Raw genomic sequence first — 26,506 nt, 5'->3', positions numbered from 1 at the left:
GAAGAAAGATATAGAATATCAGTTTGATAAAGAAGATCAAATACAAATACAAAAAGTAAAACTACTATGTAAAAACCTACCTAAACTATATTTTCCAGATGAAAACAAAAAATTTACTTGTATACTAGAATCAAATGCGAGTGAAAAGAGTTATGAAGGAGTCCTAAAATACAGGTATGATAAAGATAAAATAGAACATCACTGTAGATATTATTCAGGAACATTTACGGATACATAAATAAAATGGGAAATAAATAGAAAATAATTATATTCAGTATATAAATGTTTGTTAGCATTTGAACCATATGTTGTATATAACAAATTTATTATAAGAACAGATAATACATAAGTAAAATGGTGGCTAACAAGAAAGGTACAAGATTCAGTAACTACAAAGGAGATAAGGAGATTAGTATTAAATATGTTAAATTTTACATTTACAATTGAAGTGATAAGAACTAACAAGAATATTGTTACATATTGCTTATCAAGAGAAAACTACGCAAACTGGAAAAGATACAAACATGGAAGAATTACTTAAAACCATAGCTATACTTTGTACAAAAGTAGATAGCATGGGCGAAGAAATCAAACATATAAAGACTAATCTGAAGTCTAAAAGTCTGCCGCATGACTCTAAACATGCAGAGCTACGTCGATCGGAAGACTAAAAAATTCCGGAAATAGAAGGAGACGTTGGGAAGCTCCCTAAAACCCATAACATTTGTTCAATTACAACTGCAGGTACAAGCAGACAAGTTAGTGAAAGACAACACAAAAATATAAATTTGAACAAGTTATTTGAAAAACCATTTACCCCAAAAATATAAAGAAACCTTTTGATCACAGAACCACAAACCTCTACATATGCAAATAGCCTACATCATGACAAGAAAACAAATAATCATATCACATGCACTTATATAGAAAATGTATATAAAATCCAAACTTATCTTAACCTTAACCCCAGATCCACTATAACCAAAGAACCAAACTAAGATTACCTAACCTAGAAATTACAAGGTTACAATAAATTGATTGCATAGCCAAAAACTAATGCAAATTTAGTCAAAACATGCCACAATTATGGATTATTAAATATAGTATATACCTACGATGGAGAAGAAATAAGTGGAATGCCAGAATTACATAAGGCATTTATCACATATAAAAGAGTAACCAAGGAAAACTTATTTTATATAAAATTCTATACAGCACTAGCAGAGATACTATATGAGGAAATAAAACCTCCGATCCAAGTTGTAAAGATAGGTTTGACAAAAGATATGATAATACCAGAAGATATCGGACAGCAACCAGAGATACAAAAAATTGAGATACCTAGTTTTTATGCTAATAAGAAAATAATTGGTATATTAACTATCATCCAGGAGTTAGCTAACAATTATTTAAACGAAAATGTTATTTGGAGTTATTATTCTAGAGATTAGTTAATGATTTATTCCAATTCAAGAGAGCTAAGAAAAGAGGATATGGATGAAGTCCAGAGATGAATTTTATCATTACTTAAACTAGAAGAGCGACCTACAACACGAGCATTAAAGACATGATTTATTTCAGCAGAGTTATTAACTAGGTACTGCAAGTTAATAGGACATAAGTACCCTGATTATATATGTTCAAAATGTAATGGCAAAGATAATATAATTCCAGATGTCCAACTGGAATGATCAACAGAAAGATGCAAAGAAAAAGAAGATAGAGACAAGAAAATAAAGATGAGAATATAGAGACAAGAAGATAAAGAAGAAGAGATGTAAAGAAAAAGAAGATAGTGACATAAAGTAAATAGCATTTACTTTTCTGAAAGGCCAAAGTGGGAATAGTAAGGGCCAATGAATAGTAGAAGTCATTTGTGAATAGTAGAAGACAGATGTAAACAGTAGGAGTCATTTATTTTCCTATAAATAGGCATAGATGTGAACATTGTAAAGCAAGCCTTCATACGAAGCAAGCTCACTTGTAAAAAAACTCTTAATATATTTGCATATTAGAAACCTAATGGAGCAACTAGATAATTCAGATATCGTGGATAAGCAAGAGGCAAAGGTATATTGTTCATTAAATATGCAGAACTAAATTCATATATTCCTGAATATCATAAATATGATTGAATAAATTTATGTTAGTTATTATGTATTAGAATTATACGAAATCATACTTTCTAGTTTATTAGCAAACAAGAAAAGCGAGAAACCTTCTATAACTATGCCATCCTAATGTTGAAACCGAAAAGGCAAGAGAAGCTGTGATAGGGGAGTAAACACAGTTGAGGGGCTATTTAAGAAGAAAGTTTCTGCTAAAGTACGATTCTAATAGTTACAGGAGAACATGGTAAGCAGATAATCCATTTCATAATGATCTAATATAATCCTATTCAGTTATGAATATGATAGGAAGGAATAATTGATAAAAACTGTGAATAACAAGAACATGAATACATTTATACATGATGAAAGGATAAGAAGCTACAAAACATTAATTTTATATGTACTCAAAGATATAAAAATTGTTGAATTAAGAGAAATAATATAGAAAAAGATATTTAATTATGAAATGGAATTAGAGAACCAAACATGGTATGGAATAGATTTACAAGATCTATAATTAGATATTGAAAGAATAGAATTATATGATTTAGAAATGGAATATTCAAATAAAAAAATGAATTATAAATATTTACAATATTGGACAGAAGTTATAGAAGATATAAAACTAGTAGAACAATTAATGGAAAACAATTTATATATGTACCTAAGAACCTAAGATGTATTATACCTAGAATATATCTCAAATAATATTAAAGAAATATTGAGATTAAAACAACTATCAAAAGAATATTACAATAAGCATTATAACCAAAGGTAAAAGTTCTAACTTACCATGAATTCCGCACCACCCTCCAGAATTGGTCTTTTCCACAAAAACTTGCTTCTCTGAGCTGGAAGTATCTTTGGGTTTATGACTGCCAGAAACTGAAAGCACTACCAGATTATATGCATGAACTCCTTCCATCACTTAAAAATCTTTGGATTTCCAACTGTCCTGAACTTTAGTCCTTCCCTGATGGAGGATTCCCCTTCAATATAGAAATCCTAGACATCTCTAGTTGTCAAAATCTGATTACTGGCAGAGAGGAGTGGGGTCTACAGAGACTCCCTTATCTTAGATGTTTCAGAATTTATGGTTCTAATGAAACTTCAATTCTAGACGAAAGTTGGAAGCTGCCGCAGAGCATCCATCCAAACAATTACCATAGAGGGTCTTCCTCGTCTGAAAATACTAAGTGGAAGGTCTTCAAGGCCTCACCTCTCTTGTAACATTAGAGATTGAAGACTGTTGAAATCACTTCCAGAAGTAGGGTTGCCTTCCTCGCTTTCTGTTCTGAAGATCTCTTCCTGCCCACAATTTCTATCACTACCAGAAAATGGTCTCCCCTCCTCTGTATGTCGATTAGAGATCAATGACTGTCCATTGCTTACTCCTCGTTTACATAGCAAGAAAGAGGAGGACTGGCTAAAGATTGCTGGAATCCACACTCTACTTATAGACTAGGAATTGGTCTAGTAGTGAAGAAGAACATGGTCCCTTATCTGGTATATTTGTTCATAAATTAAATGATTCAATCTTCTATCGTCTTTTTAAAGTACTTTTTCATTGTTTAGTTATTAACTTTATCTTCTGCAGCATTCTTCCATTGTACAAATCAATATAAGATGTGTTGTTACATGAGGGAAAAGTTATTCATATGATGTGATATATGCCAAAACAGATGGATGGAGAGGTTTGTTGGCAATTCAACTCTAAAAGTTATTTGCTTACCTGTCAATTGTAATCATTCGCTACATAAGTTTTTGAAAAAAATTAGAATGAAAGAGAAGAGCCCCTGGGCTTTGATCTCTTGATAAGAAGGCAACACATAATATGTAGGTTAAACACACTTCAGGGGTTCCAACCCTTAAAAAGGGAAAATTATGAGATAGAGAGTTGTTTTACTTAGATATTTAAGTTTGGCAAGAGTTACAAACATGCATTTCTTTCATGGGTAAATCTTTTATGGAAATTTGCTAGCTAAAATAACTCTTTAGTCTTGACTCTATTGCAGATTCGACTGGTATGACGTGCATTTTAGAAGAATGGAGGAAGTAAATTATTCTCATTTGGATTTCAGTTTGACTGGTATGCGGTGTATTTCAGTTTCTTCAATCAATAAATTATTTCCTCTTTCAGATATTTTATTATCCTGTTATTTCTTTCAACATACTCAAAGATTTCACATTATGCTAATACTACTTGGATTGCTCTTACCCTCTATATATCAGAAACTGAACCCGCTGGTAATCTGGTATAATTAAAGCACCAACTACTGATTCTTAATTACTTGGTAGATAGGTTGCCTTCCTTCGGCAGTGATCGAGCTAGCTTTTGATTGCTTCTGCTGAATTACGCAATTTTCATACTGAAGCATACCATATAACTTACAACTTAAAAAGTTAAAAGTGTTGCAATTTGGTGTGGTAAATCTCTATTAGAAAGTTGTTTCAATTTCCTAAACATTGGGAAGTCTATTTACAATTAAAACATAAGCATTTTAAATGATGAAGGCATTTGTATGCCATGTAAAAGTATTGAATAAGCTAAACAAGGTCTTTATCTCAGATTTATGGGAGATGACGGCTTAAACCTTATACTTATCCAAGCCGAAGGCTTCCCCTATTGTATAAAGAAAGGTAATCTAGTGTACAATATTCCTCTAGTGTGCCACTGCCACCTAAGTTGTTCTTCCGAATGTCTATAATAGTTCATCAGCTATATTGGTTTAGTACTGTTGCGACTACTGTTTTACTGCGCTGCTGTACTATTAATCAGGATACACATTTCATTAGGATTAGGTTTCTTCAGTTAATTTAGGTATTAGTTTTATATTAGCTACTGGTTGTGTATTCCTACATTACAAGGAGTTAGTTTAGGATAATTGGTTTATTTCACCTGTGTATAAACTCTACAGGAGGCTCTTCAGAAGAACTTTTTTTTTCTTTTTTCATTCTACTTCTTCTCTGCATTTATGCGCTATCAGCGCCACAAAATACAAATACTCTAATGAGTTTTTTTTTTCTACAGACAAATGGCTCCTTACACACCAGTTGTTGATGCCGACGCCTCCTCTATTGTCAAACTCGGGTCTATTTGAAAGGCCATAATCTAATTGAAATTTGGTGTAATTACACTATTTGACATGTTTGGTAGACTAAGTAATTACTTGGCAAGAGAGGAATAGGGTATAATTGAAGAGAGTAATTGCACTCCTCAATTTCCAAAGCCGGGTTAGGAATTGGTATAATTACACCATGAAATTAAATATAACTTTTAAAAATTATTTTCTTCCTTTTATTTACAAATGTAGTTTTTTATTTAAATTTATTTTTATTTTTATCATTTTTTAAAATAATTTATTTTTTATTTCATTTCCTTTTCATTCTCAGCCATTACTTTTCATGTGATTCCATTCAATTTTTCGTGATATCCATTTATTTATTTATTCTAATTTTTTTCATTAGCATAATTTTGTTAGTATTCTAATTTTTACATTAAGATAAATTCATTATTGAATAAGGTTATATGCTTACGTTGTTCTTTTCTTTTAATTCATATTTATGTACGTTATGTTGAAATTTTATATAAGAGTATTATGTTAAATTTTCTTGTTTGAATTTAGAACTTATGTTATATTATTGGTTTCACTTGTTTTAGTATTATTGACTTGATATTTCACATTGCAAGTCGCTTAATTTTTACTTAGACTTGATAGATTATCTATTTGTCAAATAATGTAATAATTTTATAACATTATATTTGTAATACTAACTTTTTTTTTCAAACATGCATGCATGAAATTTTGTACTCTTAGTTTTTATGACTAATTTAATTAAAATGTACTAATTTGAAAAATATAAATTCATTATTTTTTATAATATTAATTAAGAACATACTTTTATTAATTAGTATATTTGTAAAAGATGATATACATCTTAAATATTTAATTTAATATCATTTATAAAGTCCCTTATTTCTGTAATATAAAATTTTAATTTTAGATAATTAATTTTTATTTTTATAATTTAATTTAACCTTATGATTGAACTTGTTTAACCAAACAACATACTTGTGATTACACTATGACTAACAAACAGGTTATTGTAGTTACTAGATTGCGTAATACTAGGCTGATAATTATTACCCTAGTAATTACACCAATTCTAATTACCATGTGGCTTTCTAAACATGCTCTTAATTCAATTCAACCCAACTTCACAGTTGCCCATTAAACTGCTTGGCAACTGAAGCTTCCCCGTATGGAAGGTCCAGATTGTCATGCTATTTCATCATCATAACCTCTATGGTCATCTTGATGGCACTAATTAGTTGTCCCCTCTATAAATAGCATCACTAATGAACTTAAGACTTCAACCCCGATTACAAGGTCGTCAAGATAAACTACTAAACTTAAATGCTCTTATGGCATTTGTTGATGCCACAATCGTATCCACTATCGCTTATGTGGTCAACTCCAAAGTTATGTGAGATAAACTTCACACCTCCTTTGCACACAAGTAATAAACCTACTTATTCAGCCTTCGCTATATCAACATCTTAATCAGGTCCACAAAGACAACAAAACAATTGCTGACTATATGTACGAGATTCACTCTCTGTCCGATATATTTGTCCAATTACTCACTACAACAAGTTCACCTATAATAATGAAGAATTTGTGATGAAAATATTGAGTGGACTAGGTCTAAAGTTTCATGAGATCCCAGCAGCTATACATGCACGAGAATAAGTTATGCGGAACTTTTTGACAAGCCTCTTTATCATGAATTGTTCCTCAAACATGAGGACCTCAAGGAGACGACCACACAAGTCAAAACAATTATTTCTCAACATGTTATAAATTCTCTACCGGCCCCACGCAACAATTGGTGTCCCCCAAATAGACATCCCAATCAAAGAACTACTTCATAGTATTTAAACAATAGTTTCTAGTGGTGCAACTCCCCTCACCAACCGACATGAGTTAGTTGTCAACTCTACGACAAAATTAGGCATATAGAAAATATCAACTGCTCGTGGTCTTACAATCACTTTTGAGAAAAGCCAAATTTTGTTGCCCATAAAACACAAAATAACCCCCTAGATTCTCGATTTAGGTGTGTCTCACCATATCATCTTAGATATAAACTTCCTACACAATGTTCATGACTTCAAAGGGATCGAGGAAGTGACAATAAGTAATGGTATTGTGATCCCAATCACTCAAATTGGTACTACTTATTTATATGCATCAAATAAGGTCTTCAAACCTAGTTCCATCTAAAACAACGAATTAAACGAAAACTTATGGGTTTAATATCAAGAATGTCGACCCTAATAACGTTCCTAAGCTACGCCCAGCTCAATGCAACTAATTCCACAAGAAATTGCCAAGTAATAATCTCTAAAACACCTACAATAAAAATGAAATAATGAAGAAGACATTAGTGATTTAATCATTGTAATTGCCACTCCGGCGACACTAATGTCTCAAGAACGACATTGCCGAAGCAGAAAAAGGACAGCCGAGGCGAGGGTCCATTTACCAGTAAGACTGGACTGAAGTGGAGTGGACTCCCATAGGAACAGGTTCCTCAGTGCGAAGAACCCTCCATAGGAGCGGAGGTCCATAGACAGAGCACCCTCACCAAAGCACTTATCCCTCCGCAAGAGAGGCTGCACCGGCACGGCAACCTCAATACAATGCACCAACAACCTTGGGACTAAAATACAAAGTTTCAATCAGATCTTCAGAATTAGTTAGGCGTTCCACAAACGCAAACTATATATGCTACCTAATAACGTTCAGATTACTCATATAGCAATTCAACAAGTAGATTGTTAGCAATATAATTACCCAATGAATAAGGTCGGGGTCGAGCCCCACAGGGAGTGGTATGTGAATGAATTCAATATTATTATGAAGTCAAATTGTGATCTAATCTATTGTAGAGAGATAGCAACAAGGGTTGATTATTCCAAATATCAAATTAAGATGATTGAGAAACCAATTTTGACAACTTAAACTAAAACTAGTGTTTAGCAAATGGAGTAGCAATCTAAAAGTGATGCAACCCAGATTGCCTCAAGGCAATTCACTAAAAGATAAGTTTGGGAACTTGAAAGTATGGAAGGTTTGTTCACAAAGATGGAGGTTCTTGAGCTTGAATTGATGACAAAGAAGGGATTCTATGCCTTAAATAGTAACATACGTGCTTGTAAGAAGTTCTCAATTGAGCAATACCATGTTTGGATAATGGCTTGGAGTGTGGGAGGTCTAACAAAGCAAGGAAGAGAAAGTGAAGAAGCTGCCACATTCGACGAGCTAGAGGTCACTTCGGCGACTCGCCTAATGGCTTAGGCGAGAGCTCCAAGCTCGCCTAAAGTTCCAGAATCCCAAGAGAAGAGGCAGCTTGCCAACTTGATCGGCGACTCGCCAAGTCCATTTGACGAGGGCGATCCAACTCGCCCATTTTCTATTTTGGGCCTCTTTTTTAATAATTACCTAAAACTATAAATAACTAGTTTGGGTTCTCATTTTAGGGTAGACTATTTTGAATATTGATATTTTGAAACTCTTGTATGAGTGTTGAGAGCTTGGTACAAGCTTTGGTTGACTACTTCTTAGAAACATTGGTTGCGAGGTGAATTCAATTCCCTCGAGGTCATCATAAGATTTAGGTGCTTATTGTAGGATTAACAGATTGAGGTCTTAAGGTTTAATATACCTTTTGTTTGCTTTCTTTTTCCTCTTTTTGTGTCTATTTATCTATATATCTATCTATCTATCTATCTATCTATCTATCTATCTATCTATCTATCTTTCTTTCTTTCTTGTCTTTAATTTCCGCATTTTCATTCGTAATTCATAGTGAAAATTACATCATTTGGTATTAGAGACGTGTTTAGATTCATTCCTGCGATTCTAGTATTGGGTTTGTTACTACAAAAAAATGTGTCAAAATCGGTTTCAAGAAAACCCCAAAATATTTTCGTTGATTTGAGTCTTGTTTGATGTTTCTAAAACTAGATTAGTATTTTCTAGCCTCACTTGAGTCTAAAATCTGAGATTTGGTAGAGTTTGGGATACTATTGAAGATTCCACCATTGTTGAATGAAAGAGCTTGAAGAAGATGCAAATTGGGTTTTGAAATCTGAAGGATTTTGGCAAGGAATTGAAAGATATAAAGTATTGGAGATTGTTTCCTACATCAAAGGGAATCTCTATCTCAAATTTCATGAAATTCCTAGACAAAATTGTTAGGATTTTATTTTGGGTATTCATCTTGTTCAAAGTGTTCTTGAAGGATATTCAAATCTTCAAGAATAAGGAATCAACTAAAAAAGGTGTTTAATCCAAAAGGAAATGAAAGAGAAAGTGGATAAGTGTTAGTACACAAGGGAATTTACCAAAAGGAAAGGAAAAAGTACAGGGGGACCACAAAAGCACAACATTTAGAGGTCTTCAGGTGCACTCACTGGAACTTTCGGCGAGCCCGAATTTTCTCGCCAAAGTCCACTGGCCGCCGAAGTGATCTAGCTCACCAAATTGCCCAGACATTTTGTGAATTTTGGCTAGCTGAACTTCAAGTTGGCGGGTTGAACTTCAACTTTGGCGAAGAAAACAGTGAATTTGGAGACCCAAACCTCATTTTATGCCCCTAATCTCATGTTCTAAATCCTTAGTTTCCTTTTCTTGATTCTCAAGATTCCTAAACTAATTTTCTACTCTTAATTTCTCTACTTTTTTTATTATTGGTTCTTGAATTATCTTCTTTGCTAGTGCTACTTCTTTTCGTGCTTTTGTTAGTTTTACTTCGTAGTTAATTTTTTATTCAAGTCCATTTTTCTTTAATCGAGTCGTCCGTCTTTTCTCGAAACAAGAATCCATTCTGACCAAGAGTAGAAATTGGCATTTTGTGATCAGCCGAGTATAAGCAATCTTCAACCTTAAACGAGCCAATTTGAGAGGAAATCAAATGTGTGTAAACACGAGTTATTGTGAGTTCATTTTACTAACGCTAACGTTGTTTATTGTTTTTGGTGAGTTTTCTTATTGTTAGGTACCATGACAACCGAAAGTGAAACCCACCCACCACAGGGAAAGGTTACCTTGGAATGGGGGAACTTACTAATGTGAGTCGGATAATGGGAAGGCTGGAAGGAAGGATGAACACCTTGCAAAGTAGTATGTCTATGATGGGTGATAGAATAATCAATGTGGAGGGTCAACTTAACCTTATTATCACACCCAGAACTCACCATCAAGCGTTCGACCCAACACCAATCAATCAAGAAGAGGGTTGTGAAGAGGAAACCCAAGAAGGTGATAAAATTGAAGGTGTTGAAAGTAAGGAACAAGATCCATGTGAGGGGAGAGATGGCTTCCAAATGGTTTGATGTGGAAGTCTACAATGGAAGAGGCTTTGCCTAAAAAAGAGATAATGATACAATTCGGATTGCACCAAGGCCGCTCACTCGAACCCAAGATCGAGACCTCCAAGGAATGCATGGATTGCTCATGAACCTAGGGGTTCTTGAGCTTGTGTTTATCACAAGGAGAGGGTATCATGCATGGAATATCTCTTGGGGAAGTGTAGGGAATAAGATTGAAGCTGCCACTTTAGGCGAGTAGCAGGGTCCATTCGGTGACTCATCTAGTGGCTTAGGCGAGGACCCCAACTCGCCTAAATTTTGAGAAGGCTCCAGAGAAGGGGTCACCTCGTCGAATCACTCAGCGACTCGCCGTGTCCCTTAAGAGAGGACGACCCAGCTCACCTTTTCACCATTTTGGGCCACTTTTGGGCCACTTATGTAGTAATGGCCTAAAACTATAAATAGCTAATTTTGGTCCTCTTTTAGGTAGACTATTATGAATATAGATATTTTGAAAACTCTTGTATGAGTGTTGAGAGCTTGGTACAAGCTTTGGTTGACTATTATTTAGAAATGGTTGTTGTGAGGTTAATTCAGTTCCCTCGAGGTCATCGTAAGAGTTAGGTGCTTCTTGTAGGATTAACAGATTGAGGTCTTATGGTTTAATATACATTTGGTTGCTTTCTATTTCCTCTTTTTGTGTCTATCTATCTATCTATCTATCTTTATTTCTTGTCTTTGATTTCCGCATTTTCAATTCGTAATTCGTAGTGAGAATTACATCATTTGAGAGTGTGGATACACTAGTTAATCCTATTGATGACCGAAATAACATTATCACGTGATAATTGTGTTGATCAACTTGCATTTGAGTGTAGTTCACTAATTGAGTAATCTTGTGATGTGATTAAGGAACCTCAATTTGGGGATACTGATAATAATGTTGATCATTTTAATAGGAGTGAATCTTTAAGCGTATCTTTTGTGGAAGATCCTGTTACTTGTTTTGCTCATAGAGATCATGTGCGTAAAAATGCTTCAAAAAATGATATGTGTCTTTTTGAGAGTGAACTTACATGTTTTAATTCTCCCATGGTGGTTGATCATTCCCTCTTTAAGTACAATATCTTGTTTGAAGATGATGAAATCACCCCTAGTGAAGTACCTAGTGGTGTGAATCATGAAAGTAGTGTAGTTCTTGATATCTATACTTTTTATAGTAACCCACTTTGGTGTGAAGATTTTCCACCCAAAGATGGAAATCTCTTCTTGGAAGATGAGAGTACCCTTGTGGGGAAGGATTATGATGAGATGGAAAGTGGTATTTGTTTTCCCATTACCTCTTCTTCTTGGTGTGTTCCAATTATTAATGGTATGACTAATGATTTTGAGCCTATTATAAGTCATACCTATGAAAACACCTTAAATGAAGTTGTTTGTGTGGGTAGCATATTTTATGTTAATAGTAGTATCAATGGGGAAAATGGGAGTCTCCTTGACTCGATGCTATGTAATTCCTTCCTATTTGACCCTGGTGTTGGCCTAAATTGTGATAAGTATGGTAGTAGAACTTTCTTTCTTTTATATGATTCTTACTTGGTGTTATTACTTAATACTATGTGCTTGAATGAGGTATGTTTGCCAACTTGTGTGGGGAATACATTTGTGGTTGACCCCACTCATGAATTGGGAATAATTACATTCTTGAAGTTAGCTAGTGCATTGGGTGGAGTCTTAACTTGGATTAACATTGTTTTCCACTTTACACTTGGGTATGAGGGTGTTCATGTGCTACTTGACTTAAAAGGAGAATTGTGCTTGTTAAAATGTGGAACCAATGAGGGTGTACATGTGTGGTTGCCTAACTGTAATGGTTCATTCGCTCTACCCCTTTGTCAAAGACTCTTAAGTAGCCAAGTATCTCTTGTTTTGATAGGCTACAAACCCTTTGTTGATCATTTTGATGCTTGATTATATGTTAAGTGTGTGCATCCTTGGCATGGTGACAGAATAATTATTGCTAATGCTAACACTCATGCTATAAGGATCTTGTTGTTATTTGCTTTCCCTATAGTTTTGCAAGGTTTGGATTCAAGGACGAATCCTTTTCAAGAAAAAAGAATGATGCAATCCAGATAGCCTCAAGGCCATTCACTCAAAGACAAGTCTGGGAACTTCAAAGTATGGAAGGACTGTTCAAAAGATGGAGGTTCTTAAGCTTGAGTTGATGACAAATAGGGGATTCCATTCCTTGAATAGTAACATATGCGCTTGAAAGGTGCTCTCAATTGAGCAATACCATGTTTGGATGATAGCTTGGAGTGTGGGAGGTCTAACGAAGCAAGGAAGAGCAACTGAAGAAGCTGTCATATTCGGCGAGCTGGAGGTCAGTTCAGCGACTCACCTAATGGCTTAGGAGAGGGCTCCAAGCTCACCTAAAGTTCCAGAATCCCTAGAGAAGAGGCAACTCGCCAGCTTGTTCGGCGACTCGCCGAGTCCATTCGGCGAGGGCAATCCAGCTCGCCCATTTCCTATTTTTGGCCACTTTATGGCCTCTTTTGTAATAATTACCTAAAACTATAAATAGCTAGTTTAGGTTCTCATTTTAGGGTAGACTATTTTGAATATTGATATTTTGAAACTCTTGTATGAGTGTTGAGAGCTTGGTACAAGCTTTGGTTGACTATTACTTAGAAACGTTGGTTGCGAGGTGAATTAAATCCCCTCGAGGTCATCGTAAGAGTTAGGTGATTATTGTAGGATTAAATGATTGAGGTCTTAAGGTTTAATATACCTTTTGGTTGCATTATGTTTCCTCTTTTTGTGTCTATCTATCTTTCTTTCTTGTCTTTAATTTCTGCATTTGAGAATTACACCAAGAAGTGTGCAGAAGCGGGTATTAATTTCAAATAATGGATCGATGTGATAGCTCAAATAATATTAGCCAACCATGGATATGCTAGATTAATCTCAAACACTTATTACATTTATCAATCACAATATGCTTATCATAGGAGCTCTCTTCAAGCCTCCTATGTAGAATCTACTAATCAATCTTTGTCCTTAACCTAGATTATCTCTTTCAATTAAATCTAGCATTTAAAAGTGAAACTCCAAATTCCTCTTAAAGGTAAACAAACAAGGAATTGAAATCCAATATGCAAGCATTACACTAATCACCCTCTTCATGTAACCTTTTTCAAGCAATACAGGAAGATCTAAAGTAGAACCGAATTTGCAACCTCAATTTATAAATCAACACAACACAATCATTTTAAATCCATGAAAACTAATGTAAAATAAAGCAATACACAAAATTTCACTAAATCAATCAACGCCCAACTCCATTTGCACACCCCTAGAATTGAGCTTTTAGCCAATCATGCTAAAGCTAAAAGAAAATACACTGAAAACATTGTCGGTCATCTCAATCCTCGATTTCCAACTTCATATTCAGAAACCCAGCTCCGAAATTCCACAAAAGATGGATTCTAAACTTGCATAACACCAAAATCCTAGAAGGTTCTACTGTACTCTAATTTTAGAAAGTGCAGGATAAGATTTCTCTTTCTTCTCAGCCATATATAATTTCCTTAAAACTCAACCAAAATTTTAGTATGTGACTCAGTTGGCAAGATTAGTCAGGCTCGTTGACTTAGTCGTGAGTCATTGACATTGTTTCTTCTCGTCCTTTCTTCCTTTATTTTAGCTCGAGTGTTATGTCACTCTCGGCAAGCTAGGATGAACTTGCCTATTGAGTTTGGCGAGTTGCCGATCTGAATTATTCTTGTTGACTAGTGTTGAGTTTTTAAGTAAAAGACTCTGTCAAGATTGGGGAGGTCTGGCACAGTTGTTGAGTAACCAAGTGCCTTTTGGCGAGCATCAAATTCACATTATCATAATTTTTCTATGTTTTTGGGCTCTTTTTGCATAAATTTGTCCTTACCTTGTCCTTAAGTCTTCATAGCTGCAAAATACCAAGTAAGTGTAAGATATGGACATAAAAAGGCATTAAAGACGCTATTTGTTGAACTAAAGGGTCTCAAACGAGTCAAAATCTCCAACTCGTCAATGCCCCCAACTTAAAATTTTGCTTGTCTTCAAATAAATAAAAAATTTAATCGGGTTAACAAGGGTGTCTACAAATAGTGCTTCTTGTGAGCTAACATGGAAGTGCTATCACTAGACTGATTTTGAAGTCTATACAATCTTCAATTATGCACAAAAATCCTCAAATGATGACCACCCAGTATCAATCTAAGTTCAAGCTCAGTAATGGTCACTCATGATGTAAAATTATGTGTCAACAAAAGTATTCAAGTCCCCCCACAACAAAAGACGGTTACATGCTCTCACAAAGCACACCAACAATGAAGTTAGGAATTAACATAAATTCTCACACTCTCAAAGAGAAATGTATGCATGTTTTAACCAATAAGTTTCTCCATATTTTCCAATAATCACATTATCTAACTTTAGCAAGATCATAAAGGTTTTTTTAGACTTGTAATGGGGCTGAGGGAAAAGGTAAGGTCAATTTAGCCAAGTGACTTCACCTTTTCGAAGCATTATTGTTCTCAACTTCACCTCTTCTATTTTTTTTTGTTCCTTTTGACCCACTAATCACCCACTTCATATAACCTTTTTTAAGTAATACAATAAGATCTAAAGTAGTACCGAATTTGAACCTCAATTTATTACATGACAATCAGTTTAAATCCGTGAAAACTAATGTAAAACAAAGCAATACACAAAAATTCACTAAATCAATCAATGCCCAACTCCATTTGCACACCCCTAGAATCGAGGTTTTAGCTAATCATGCTAAGATTAAAAGAAAATACATTGAAAACATTGTCGGTCATCTCAATTCTCGATTTCCAACTTCATATTCAGAAACCCAGCTCCGAAATTCCACAAAAGATGGATTCTAAACTTGCATAACACCAAAATCCTAGAAGGTTCTACTATACTCAAATTTTAGAAAGTGTAGGATAAGATTTCTCTTTCTTCTTAGCTATTTATAATTTCCTCAATACTTAGCCAAAATTTCAGTACGTGACTCATTTGGAAAGATTAGTCAGGCTCGTTGACTTAGTCGTGAGTCACTGACATTGTTTCTTCTAGTTTTTTCTTCCTTTATTTTAGCTCGAGTGTTATGCAACTCTCAGCTAACTAGGATGAACTTGCCTATTGAGTTTGGCGAGTTACCGATATGAATTCTTCTTGTTGACTAGTGTTGAGTTTTTAAGTAAAAGACTTTGTCAAGATTGGGGAGGTCTGGCACATTTGTTGAGTAACCAAGTGCCTTTTGGCGAGCATCAAATTCACATTATCATAATTTTCCTATGTTTTTGGGCTCTTTTTGCATGAATTTTTCCTTGCCTTGTCCTTAAGTCTTCATAGCTGCAAAATACCAAGTAAGTGTAAGATATGGACATAAAAAGGCATTAAAGACACTATTTGTTGAACTAAAAGGTATCAAACGAGTCAAAATCTCCAACTCGTCAATGCCCCCAACTTAAACTTTTGCTTGTCTTCAAATAAATAAAAAATTTAATCGGGTCAACAAGGGTGTCTACAAATAGAGCTTCTTGTGAGCTAACATGGAAATGCTATCACTAGACTGATTTTGAAGTCTATACAATCTTCAATTATGCACAAAAATCCTCAAATGATGACCAACCAGTATCAATCTAAGTTCAAGCTCAGTAATGGTCACTCATGATGTAAAATTATGTGTCAACAAAAGTATTCAAGTCCCCCCACAACAAAAGACGGTTACATGCTCTCACAAAGCACACCAACAATGAAGTTAGGAATCAACATAAATTCTCACACTCTCAAAGAGAAATGTATGCATGTTTTAACCAATAGGTTTCTCCATATTTTCCAATAATCACATTATCTAACTTTAGCAAGATCATAAAGGTTTTTTTAGACTTGTAATGGGGCTGAGGGAAAAGGTAAGGTCAATTTAGCCAAGTGACTTCACCTTTTCGAAGCATTATTTTTCTCAACTTCACCTCTTCTAATTTTTTTTTGTTCCTTTTGGCCAAGAGACTCAACCTCATGCAATTCACAACATTCATTTCTTATTTAAATCATTAGGAACATCTTTTATTCCATCATGCCAAGAAAATAATCAAAACACCAATTTGTGATACACTTTTTTTGTGGCATTTTCTTTTATTCTCTCCTTTTTTAATATTGAGGGGTTTCAACTTTTTTTCCCACAAAATAAAGGATGAGTATCACACTTTTATTTTTCTCAAATTTCTTTCTTACCACACCCCCAACTTAGGCTCTTGGCTTGAGTTTTCTATTCATACAAATCAATGCTTCAAAAAGGATTTATGGGTGAGAAGAAAATGACATTTTTGGGTCAAAAGCTTTCAACAAGGATGCCAACAAACATATTAGGCTCAATTGGTACCAAAATAGGTTCACACCCTCACAAGGTAGTCACAATGTAGGTATGATAAATGGGCTCACTCTCAAAACTTGTGCCGAAGAGAACATTTCTGACATTCACCAAAGTCAAAAATTAGACGAATAAGGAAAATTCTAGGAATCCACACACATACTTTTCAAGCAATCTTGATCACACAAGGCACTTCAAATACAATTATTGGGTATAACTCTATAAGATAAATCTTGCATGCATGGTCATTGGAAGTCTCAAAATCAATACACAACTAGTCATAACGAGGTGCTAGAATTTAGTACAAGAGTCGTGCAATTTGAACATCCTCGGAACATCCACACAAACACATTTCTCATCAAAGGATTATCCAAGACATCGATTTAATCATGATCGATACTCAAATGTTTAAATGAGTACTCAAGCTCTTCATTCAATCAAAATAATCACAACCATTCTGAATCTGAGGCAATAGAGAAAGAGAATAAAAACTCATCAATCACACTTTGAATCAAACCAACAATACTATATATATATATATATAAAACTAAACAAAATAAAAAATTTAATATCAAATACAACCGAATCTAATAAGCAAAGCCAAATATCAAAATACAACAAAAAGGGTTAGGCACTAGTAAGTGCCCTCATCCCACAGTGTCCTCAAAGCAGAATTAAATTAAGCATGAAACTAAAGATAAGCTAAGGATCCCAATCTATTTTGGGGAATTTATCTTTGTGCATCATGATACATTTATTAATCATATACCACACATCAAATTATCAATTGAAAAAAATATTTGGTCCCTTAACATAAACCAATTGAGAGAAAATTGATCATAATTTATTAGTCTAATGCATACAATTACTTTTGTATATAATATCGTATTTCAGATCAACACAAAAAACTTTGTTCTCATAATCAATGATTCAACTATTTATTTGAGACATTTAATGTCACATCAGTTTGAATATTTATCAATATTATCAAGATAAATTGTCTTGATCTCATATTTTGAAAGTTGTGCTCTTAACTCAATTATCCTACACAAATAATTTTGCAAATGTCAAACTGTAGGTTGACAACAAAGACACAAGTGATTATTTTATAGATGCATCTCTTTATTATATCACATGATAGGTGAGCGGGCCCATATTCACCTTTTACAATTTTCATAATATAGGAATTCCGTCCAACATTAGTTGATCCAATCAACTTATCATGAGAACACAAAAAGAATTATTGAAGAATCTTTTGGTACTTCAGTGTATGTCTAATAAGTAAATTTCAAGTTTAACCATGGCTTGTGCCTATTTCTTTTAGTAAATTTCTGATTTACTATCATATGAGAAAAATTTAGATTTACTACTCTGGGAGTAATTTTCAGATTTATTTCTTTTCAACCACTCTTCCTCTTCTGAAGTGTGTTGTGATCCCATCATGATAAAGTGCACATTCAAATTAATAAGCTTTATTTCATACTATCACATTCACTTTAGTATTGAGTTTATTCAATCTCAATCTACCTGCAATAATCATTAAATGTTTGTGATGAAAACTTTACAGTGTTAACAAAGTGATTGGACTTGGTCTGATTATCAAGAAACTGTATTTGTAATCGTATTATTTGTGCCATCAATTTTGTAAAAACCAAGTTGTTAGATTAATAGGCACACTTGAGACCATCTAGAAGAAGAATCTATTAAGACCATTAAGCATCTAAGCAACCCACAAGGTGAGTGAATAGTTCTACAAATATCCTCAGGTATACATTTCAAGAATCCAGGGGACATAACTTTCTTTGATGATGGTCTCACAATTAACTCTCCTTGATAACAAACTGTACAGAAAATTAATTGTTTAAAAGAATCTTTAGGTTCTCAAATAGATTTCCATTTCAATTTTTTATAATTCATCTCATCATTATAGACTCATGATGTGCCAGTCGATCATGCCAAAAGTATGAAAGTATTGGAATTAGTAAATTTCTGATTTACTATAGAATGTGCCTCAATTGCACTAATTCTTGTCCAATACAAGAAAAAACATAAATTATGGACCTTTTTTTTATACAACATGTCTTTCTAGAGACATTCTTGGTGATACCATGTACGACCAAGGTCACGGCCTTTTCCATGCATAGGATGGTGAGCTTACACCTCATTCACTTTAGAGAATGGATCTATACTTTTAGCATTTGTCAAAAGTTTTAATTCTTCATGAATGGAACATCTTATAATAGCTTAGTACTTAATTCCACATTAATGTGCATTATTCAATCACTTGTATTCTTTCATACATATTATGCACTACTACCACATTCACTTTAGGGAATGAAGTGGTTTCAATGAGATAGATTTCATTACTATTTTTTTTTTGTCAAAAATACATTGTTTTGGCTTGGTCAACATTATATCACCGCTATGGCGCATTGAGACTCATACCCTACGTCTTATCCATATAATGGTTTTTTAGGACACATATCAATGGGACTTAAACTCATCATCTTATCATCATGGGGCATCAAGACTTTTAACCTGACCTCTTACCCTTTTACGGTGTGATTGAACATGAATTCATCGTCTTACCTCTTGGTGCTATTGGACATGAATCTGTTATCTTACGCTTAGAAAAAATCTTAGGCCATAAATCAATAATTTTCTCCCTGATTCACAAAACATAACAACACTCAAATAATCCAACAGATAATAGAGACAAACCTTGTTCAATGAGGCCACGTAACATGAAATCATTTTATGATATTAAGGTATATATGATATTTATATATGAATAAAATTAATACAATATAGCCATAAGACAATGCTTCTAGTTTATATATAATAAATAATATAATAATAAGAGTGTAGATAGATTACAAACCCGAATAGAGAAAAGGAAAATTCACTCCCATCCGTATTACTAAGATCAAAACATGCATCACTTTTATCTCTTTTGAGTACTTACTCAATATGGTAGAGTCTTGTACTAATAACGTGTTATATAACTATATAAAATAATGAGAATAAAGTAGGGAGAACAGAGAAGACTTATTAGTCCTCTTGGAGAGATGAATTTACAATAAAGAAAACCCCTCTTTTATAGGGGAAAATTGACTTGGTCCCAAAGTTAGGGTTCCTAAATTTTATATGAAAGATAGACATTCACTATATTTATAACATTCTTTCTTTACTTTCCATATTTCTTTCATTTTTCTTGATTGAGGATGTCTTGTCTTGCTGGAAATAAACAAGTACCATCACATCTATTTTTAGGTTGTGACAAATGATATTAGAGCCTAAGTTCATAGGTCTCACGTATATACAAGTCAAGTCTATGTAGAGTCTCGAAGATCGGTACAAAGATGTATGTACTTATCTTCGAGAAGCGATGAAGACTATTAAGAAACTCCCTTTTGTTCACTCTTTCTTATCATGTGTGGTTACCTTCGCTAGTGCTGAGTTTTTTCGTGTATTGTTTTGGTAGATGTCAAGGACCAAAGCTTCTATTTCTATTGGTATGGGGGAGGTAGTCCCCGAGGTTGCTGCTGAAATCCCAACTAGGGGTATAGGTAGGGCTTGAGCTAAAGACCACGCTCGTAGAGTAGAATCAACTAGAAGTCGTGCCTATGGAGTGACACCAGCTAGAGGTCGAGTTAGAGAGATCTCTCCTAAGCAACATGTTGAGGTTTGCTGAGGACGGAGTTCTTCTTGATTTTATAGCTCCATTGTTTCAAGATACTATATTGAGGATGTTGGTGTGTTAGAGAACTACTCTAGGGTGGTGCAACATGCACACCACAGGGTTCTTAGATGAGGGTGGAGGCGCAAACCCCAAGTCAGCATCATCAGGCTCTGGTTATCCTTGATCAGGTGGATTAGCCACATGTGGTTCCTATACTGGCTATTGGTACACAAATTGCTCCTGAGGTTATTCTGACATCGGCTGATCAACACTGTTATGAGATAAAACCATCCATGTTTCAGGGTGTTAATAGTGAGGATACTTATGAGTTCTTGACTTTGTTCCGTGAGATGCTTGAGGTAGTAGGTATGGTGGATGTTCATGGTGTTTTTTTGTTACACTTCAGCTTTGTGGACCTGCCAAGAGTAGTGGAGGACTTTTGTAAGGTGTAGATCAATTTGATCTACTCATGTTGCATGTGGTCGAGAAGGATAATGTTACACTTTTCTAGGGTGGCCTAAGGCTGATACTTCTGACATTGTGATCACAGTTATCATCCTAGTTTGTTATCGACCTATGTCTATATTGTTTTATTTTAGGTCTACTTTCTGATATGTGTCTACCTATTTTGTTATTGAATTTGATATGATGTTTGATAGATGCATGTGCCTATTCATGTGTCTACACCAATGGGTGAGTCCTTTGTGGTGTATTTAGTGTATCAATCATGTATTATTTCTTTGGCCGGGTATGTTACTTGGGTAGACTTGATCATTCAGGAAATGGTAGACTTTGATATTATCTTGGGTACAGATTGACTCTCCCCGCACTAGTCGATCTTGATTGTTATACAAAGTTTGTGACCTTAGGGATGCCAGGTATCCCTAGAGTTGAATTGACGGGTGCTAGTTGTTATTAACCTAGAAAATTTATCTCCTTCATTCGAGCTCAGAGATTGGTTTATAGAGGGTGCTTTTCCTATTTGGCTTTTATTTGGGATACTAGTGTTGATCCACCTCCCATGGACTTTGTGCCCGTGGTTCGAGAGTTTTCATATGTGTTTCCTACTGACCTTCTAGGTGTTCCTCCGAATATGGATATTGATTTTGCTATTGACTTTGAGCTGGCCACCAAGGCCATGTCTATCTCTCCTTATCGCATGGCTCTAGCAGAGTTGAAGGAAGTGAAGGATCCGTTGCAGGACTTGTTGAGTAAGGGGTTCATTCGCGAGTGTTTCTCTGTGGGGTGCACTTGTTCTGTTTGCACAGAATAAGAATAGTTCCATGAGGAAGTGTATTGACTACTGATAGTTGAATAAAGTGACGGTAAAGAACAAATATTCTCTTCCTAGTATTGATGACTTATTTGATCAGCTTCAGGGAGCATCTTTGTTTTATAATATTGATTTATGGTCAGGCTATCATCAATTGAAGATTAGGGCATCAGATATCCCAAAAATATCTTTCAAGAGTCATTATGGGTACCGTGAGTTTATTATAATGTCTTTCGGTTTGACTAACACCCCTGCAACAGTTATGGAATTGATGAATATAGTGTTTCAACCGTATTTGAATTCTTTTATTATAGTGTTCATCGATGACATCTTGGTGTACTCCAAGACTAAGGAGGATCATTAACGATATTTAAGAATTGTGCTCCAGAGATTGTGGGAAGAGAAGCTATATGCCAAGTTCTCGAAGTGTGTGTTTGGCTTGATTCTATTGTATTTGTAGATGATGTGGTGTCCAATGAGGGTATTCAGGTAGATCCAGCCATGATTGAGGCAATTAGAAGTTGGACCAGGCCTACATCTATTTTTGATATTTAGAGTTTTATAGGACTTGCTGGCTATGACAAGAAACATGTGTAGAGCTTCTCTAATATTACATCTCCTTTGACCAGATTGACTCGATAGTGTCTGAGCTTCCAATGGTTTGATTAGTGTGAGTAGAGCTTCCAAAAGATCAAGACCTAGTTGTTTTAGTTCTTGTTTTGACTTTACCCGAGGAGGGTGTAGATTTCACTATTTATTGCAATGCTTCTTGAGTCAGGTTAGGTGGTCTTCTAATGCAGAAACGTAAGGTGAACGCATATGCTTATAGAAAGTTGAAGAATCATGAGAGGTATTATCCCACACATAATTTAGAGTTGGCAGTTCATCTGTTTATGCTTAAGCTATGGCAACATTAACGAGGTTCATTGTGAGGTCTTCACAGGCCATTAGAGTCTTCTATACATCCTCAGTCAGAGAAATATAAACTTGAGGCAGCGCAAATGACTTGCGCCACTGAAAGGCTATGACATCACCATCTTATATCATCCATGAAAGGCCAATATGGTGGTCGGTGCTTTGAGTAGGAAGACTTCTAGCATGGGAAGTATTTTCGCTATCAGTGTTTGAGGAGATACCATTGGCTACAGATGTTCAAAGATTAGCCAAAAGTTTTGTTTTGTTACAGACTTCTAAGGAGACTGGTAGTTTGATTGAGTTCATAGAGTCTCTTTCTTCCTTATTTGAGCAGATCTGTGAGCACTAACTTGATGATGAGAAATTCTATCTTATTCGAGATAATGTGATGAGAGGAAAAGTCAAAGAGGTTGTTCCTGATTGTCATGGTGTTTTGAGGATTAGAGGCAAGATTTGTGTACCTAAGATGGGCGAGCTGAGTAGATTGACCCATGAGGAGGTCCATTGTTCTCGATATTCAATCCATCAAGAGAGGCAAAAATGTATCATGATCCCATTCAGCATTACTGGTGGTGTGGCATGAAGAGAGATATTGCAGATATTTTTTTCTAGATGTTTTACTTGCCAACAGGTCAAGTGTGAGCACCAACAAACCGGACCTATATCTTAGATGATGCCTATCCCTACTAGGAAGTGGGAACAAATCACTATGGACTTTGTTGTAGGTCTACCTACTACTGTGGATGGTTATGATTCTATTTGGGTGGTTGTTGATAGGCTGACCAAGTCCACTCATTTCATCCCAATTAAGGTGAAGTATATGCCAGAAGCTGTCCCGACTTTATATCAGTCAAATTGTGTGACTACATGGAGTCCCTATTTCCATTGTGTCTGGTAAGGTTCCTTGTTCACTTCCCATTTCAGTAAGGTTTTACACCATGGTTTGGGTAGACAATTAGATATGAGTACAACCTTCCACCCTAAGATAAATGATCAGTATGAGTGGATGATTTAGGTGTTGGAGGATATGCTCGGAGCTTGTGTGATTGATTTTGGTGCCAGATGGGATTAACATTTTCCCTTAGTAGAGTTTACCTACAATAATATTTATCACTTAAGTATTCAGATGGCCCCATTTGAGGTGTTGTAAGGAAGACGAAGTAGATCACCAATAGGTTAGTTTAATTCCGCTGAGATGGACTCTTTCGATATAGACTTGCTTAGAGATTCTATGAAGCTGGTCTGAATGATTCAGGGTGATAGTGAGAGTCTATAAAAGAGTTATACAGATGGGAGAGTTTGATCCCAAGTATTTATGGAGGGTGATCATGTTTGGCTTCGACTTTCATGAAGGGTATGATAAGGTGCGAAAATAAGGACAAGATTATCCCTAGATTTATTGGACCTTTTGAGATCTTGAGTCGAGTGGGAGAGGCGACATATAAGTTGGCCTTTCCAGCAAGCTTGTCAGTTGTGCATCCTGTGTTTGATGTCCCCATGCTTTAGAAGTACGTATCAGATGAGTCCCATGTACTTTTCTTGATTCAATTGAGTTGGGTCCAAAATTTTCTTTCGAGGAGGAGCCTATAGACATTTTGGATAGGTAGGTCTGAAAGCTTAGGTACAAGGAGATTGCATCAGTGAAGGTACAATGGAAGCACCTTTCAGTGGTGAGGAGAATTGGGAGACATAATAGGATATATGTGCTAGATACCCTAAGCTTTTCAAGGCTTATGGTACTTTCCATTACGTTATGTTCGAGAACAAACATGGTTTTTAGTGGTGGATAATGTAATGACCAGGTTGGTCATTTTTGGAGATTTTTGTGAAATTACCATTTTTTTCCCTCCTGATATCGACTTAGAGACTTTTCTGATTGAGTTTTGAAAGTTTATTTTGAACTTGTAGTAAAAGGTTGAGAATTTGGTAAGCTTTGATTTTGAAAGGCCAAAGTTATTCGAAAGTGGTTTTTGGTGTTTTTTGGAGTTTTGAGTGTCAAAATGGAATTTCATCGATTCCATCAATCTCGAAATATGGAATCTAGTTTAGGTGAGTTTTCAATTTAAGATTCAAAGTCTTTTAGAGGATTTCAGGTCCTAAGTTGAAAAATTGTATAAAATTAGCCTTTGGGTTGACTTTTGTCAACATTTGGGGTTCGGATGCTCGGATAGGAATTACGAGAGTTCCTTTAGATTTGGGGTCTAATTTTAGGCCGAAGTGAGGTCTTGGTTAATTTTTAAGAGGTCCTGATCTTGATTTAGCCTTTTTAGGCGTTGTATTCATTTCTTATGACTTTTACAAGTTTTGGGGGTAAATGAGACCTCAGATGCATGTTTTAACAGTTCATTGAGTCTGAAATGTCAAGTATTGTCACGACCCAAAGAACGCCCTATAGGTGTCATGGTGTATAAAACCCCGAGACACCCTACACAACCCACTTAGCATACATCATACAAGATAATAGAAAACCATAAGAGTTGAGAAGACATTTTGAATCATAAAGAGTTTGACGAAAATAGCGGAAGTCTAACATAAGTTTCAAAGCCATCAATTACATCAAAGGAGTGATTGGTACGTAACCCATACATCACATACAATATTCGAAAGAAAAGACATGAAAGCAAAAAAAGGAGTCTCGATCCTCAGAACATGAGGACTCACCAATCTAGAATGTCAAAAAGGGAACACTAGCCACGGGTATGGGAAGTAGGAGCGTTGCACCCTACATTAGTGAAACAATGTAGGAAAAAGTATGTGTTAGTACATGGAATATAACAAGTATGATAACAATACATAAGAGTTATGAAATCATGCAAATAGGGGTTTTTTATGACATGCAATGACCAAGCTAAACCATAAAATAACATGTTAGAAAAATAAGTCATAAACATGGTCAATGCAACCTTAATATTTTAAAACACATTTGAGTTACTTTTTAGAAAGTAACCTTAGTTCATTATTGTGGGAGACTTTCCTTTAAACGACATAGACCATATGAGCTATAACATGGAATCCGGTGTCTATCCCATACCGAAAAGAGATGTCCTGACTTGCTAATGTATGAACCATAATTTTCTAGCTTAGGTGGATCTACTAGCTATTGTCTATCAAAGACAACCTGTGGTGGCACATAGTTATGGAACGTGGGTAATCGCCACTTGTCCACTCAATGCTAAGCATAAATCCCATGGAATAGTCATTTGTCATAACTTATCTTATTATCCATGGGAGGGAACATCAAGTAGTCAATCCAAGCTAGAGTTCATTAGAATAGCTCCTTAACCTCGATTCATCTTACGTGAGAAAACCTTTCAACCTTATGAATCTTTTATATGAGAAAATCCTTTCACAATCATGAAAACATTGATGTTTTACTCACAAATAAACCTTAAATCATATTCATCAACTTCATAAAGAATCATGAATATGTTCATAAATTTATCTTTCATAGTTCAAAAACTTCATCATATGCTTATAGTCTAGAAATCATGGATCATGCATGGGTTTATATGAATTCACCTTAAAAACATGTAATTACCTCAATTCATGCATAAAAATACATAAAACAATCAATTAGATCATAATTGAAAAGAACTTGTGAGATTGAATAAAACCCTAACTTCGATTGGAGATTCGAACTTGTAAAATTGGAGAATTTGGGAACATTATGGAGGAAAGGACTCCACAAGTGAATATTATCATACCTTGATTCCAAAAGCGC

The 26,506-nt window shown here is 34.9% G+C and overlaps 1 long non-coding RNA gene across 1 annotated transcript; it reads left to right on the top strand.

Annotated features, from left to right (window-relative positions):
- Positions 1 to 3,367: 3,367 nt before the first annotated feature.
- Positions 3,368 to 4,843, top strand: LOC125878227 (uncharacterized). Its single transcript, XR_007447737.1, has 4 exons — positions 3,368 to 3,617; positions 3,709 to 3,805; positions 4,127 to 4,200; positions 4,410 to 4,843. It is a non-coding gene; the product is annotated as an uncharacterized LOC125878227 (long non-coding RNA).
- Positions 4,844 to 26,506: the final 21,663 nt, after the last annotated feature.

Source organism: Solanum stenotomum, chromosome 10 (genome assembly GCF_019186545.1).
Source record: "Solanum stenotomum isolate F172 chromosome 10, ASM1918654v1, whole genome shotgun sequence".
NCBI lineage: Eukaryota > Viridiplantae > Streptophyta > Magnoliopsida > Solanales > Solanaceae > Solanum > Solanum stenotomum.
The sequence above is the reverse complement of the archived record's forward strand: the minus strand, read 5'-3'. Positions and strand labels throughout refer to the sequence as shown.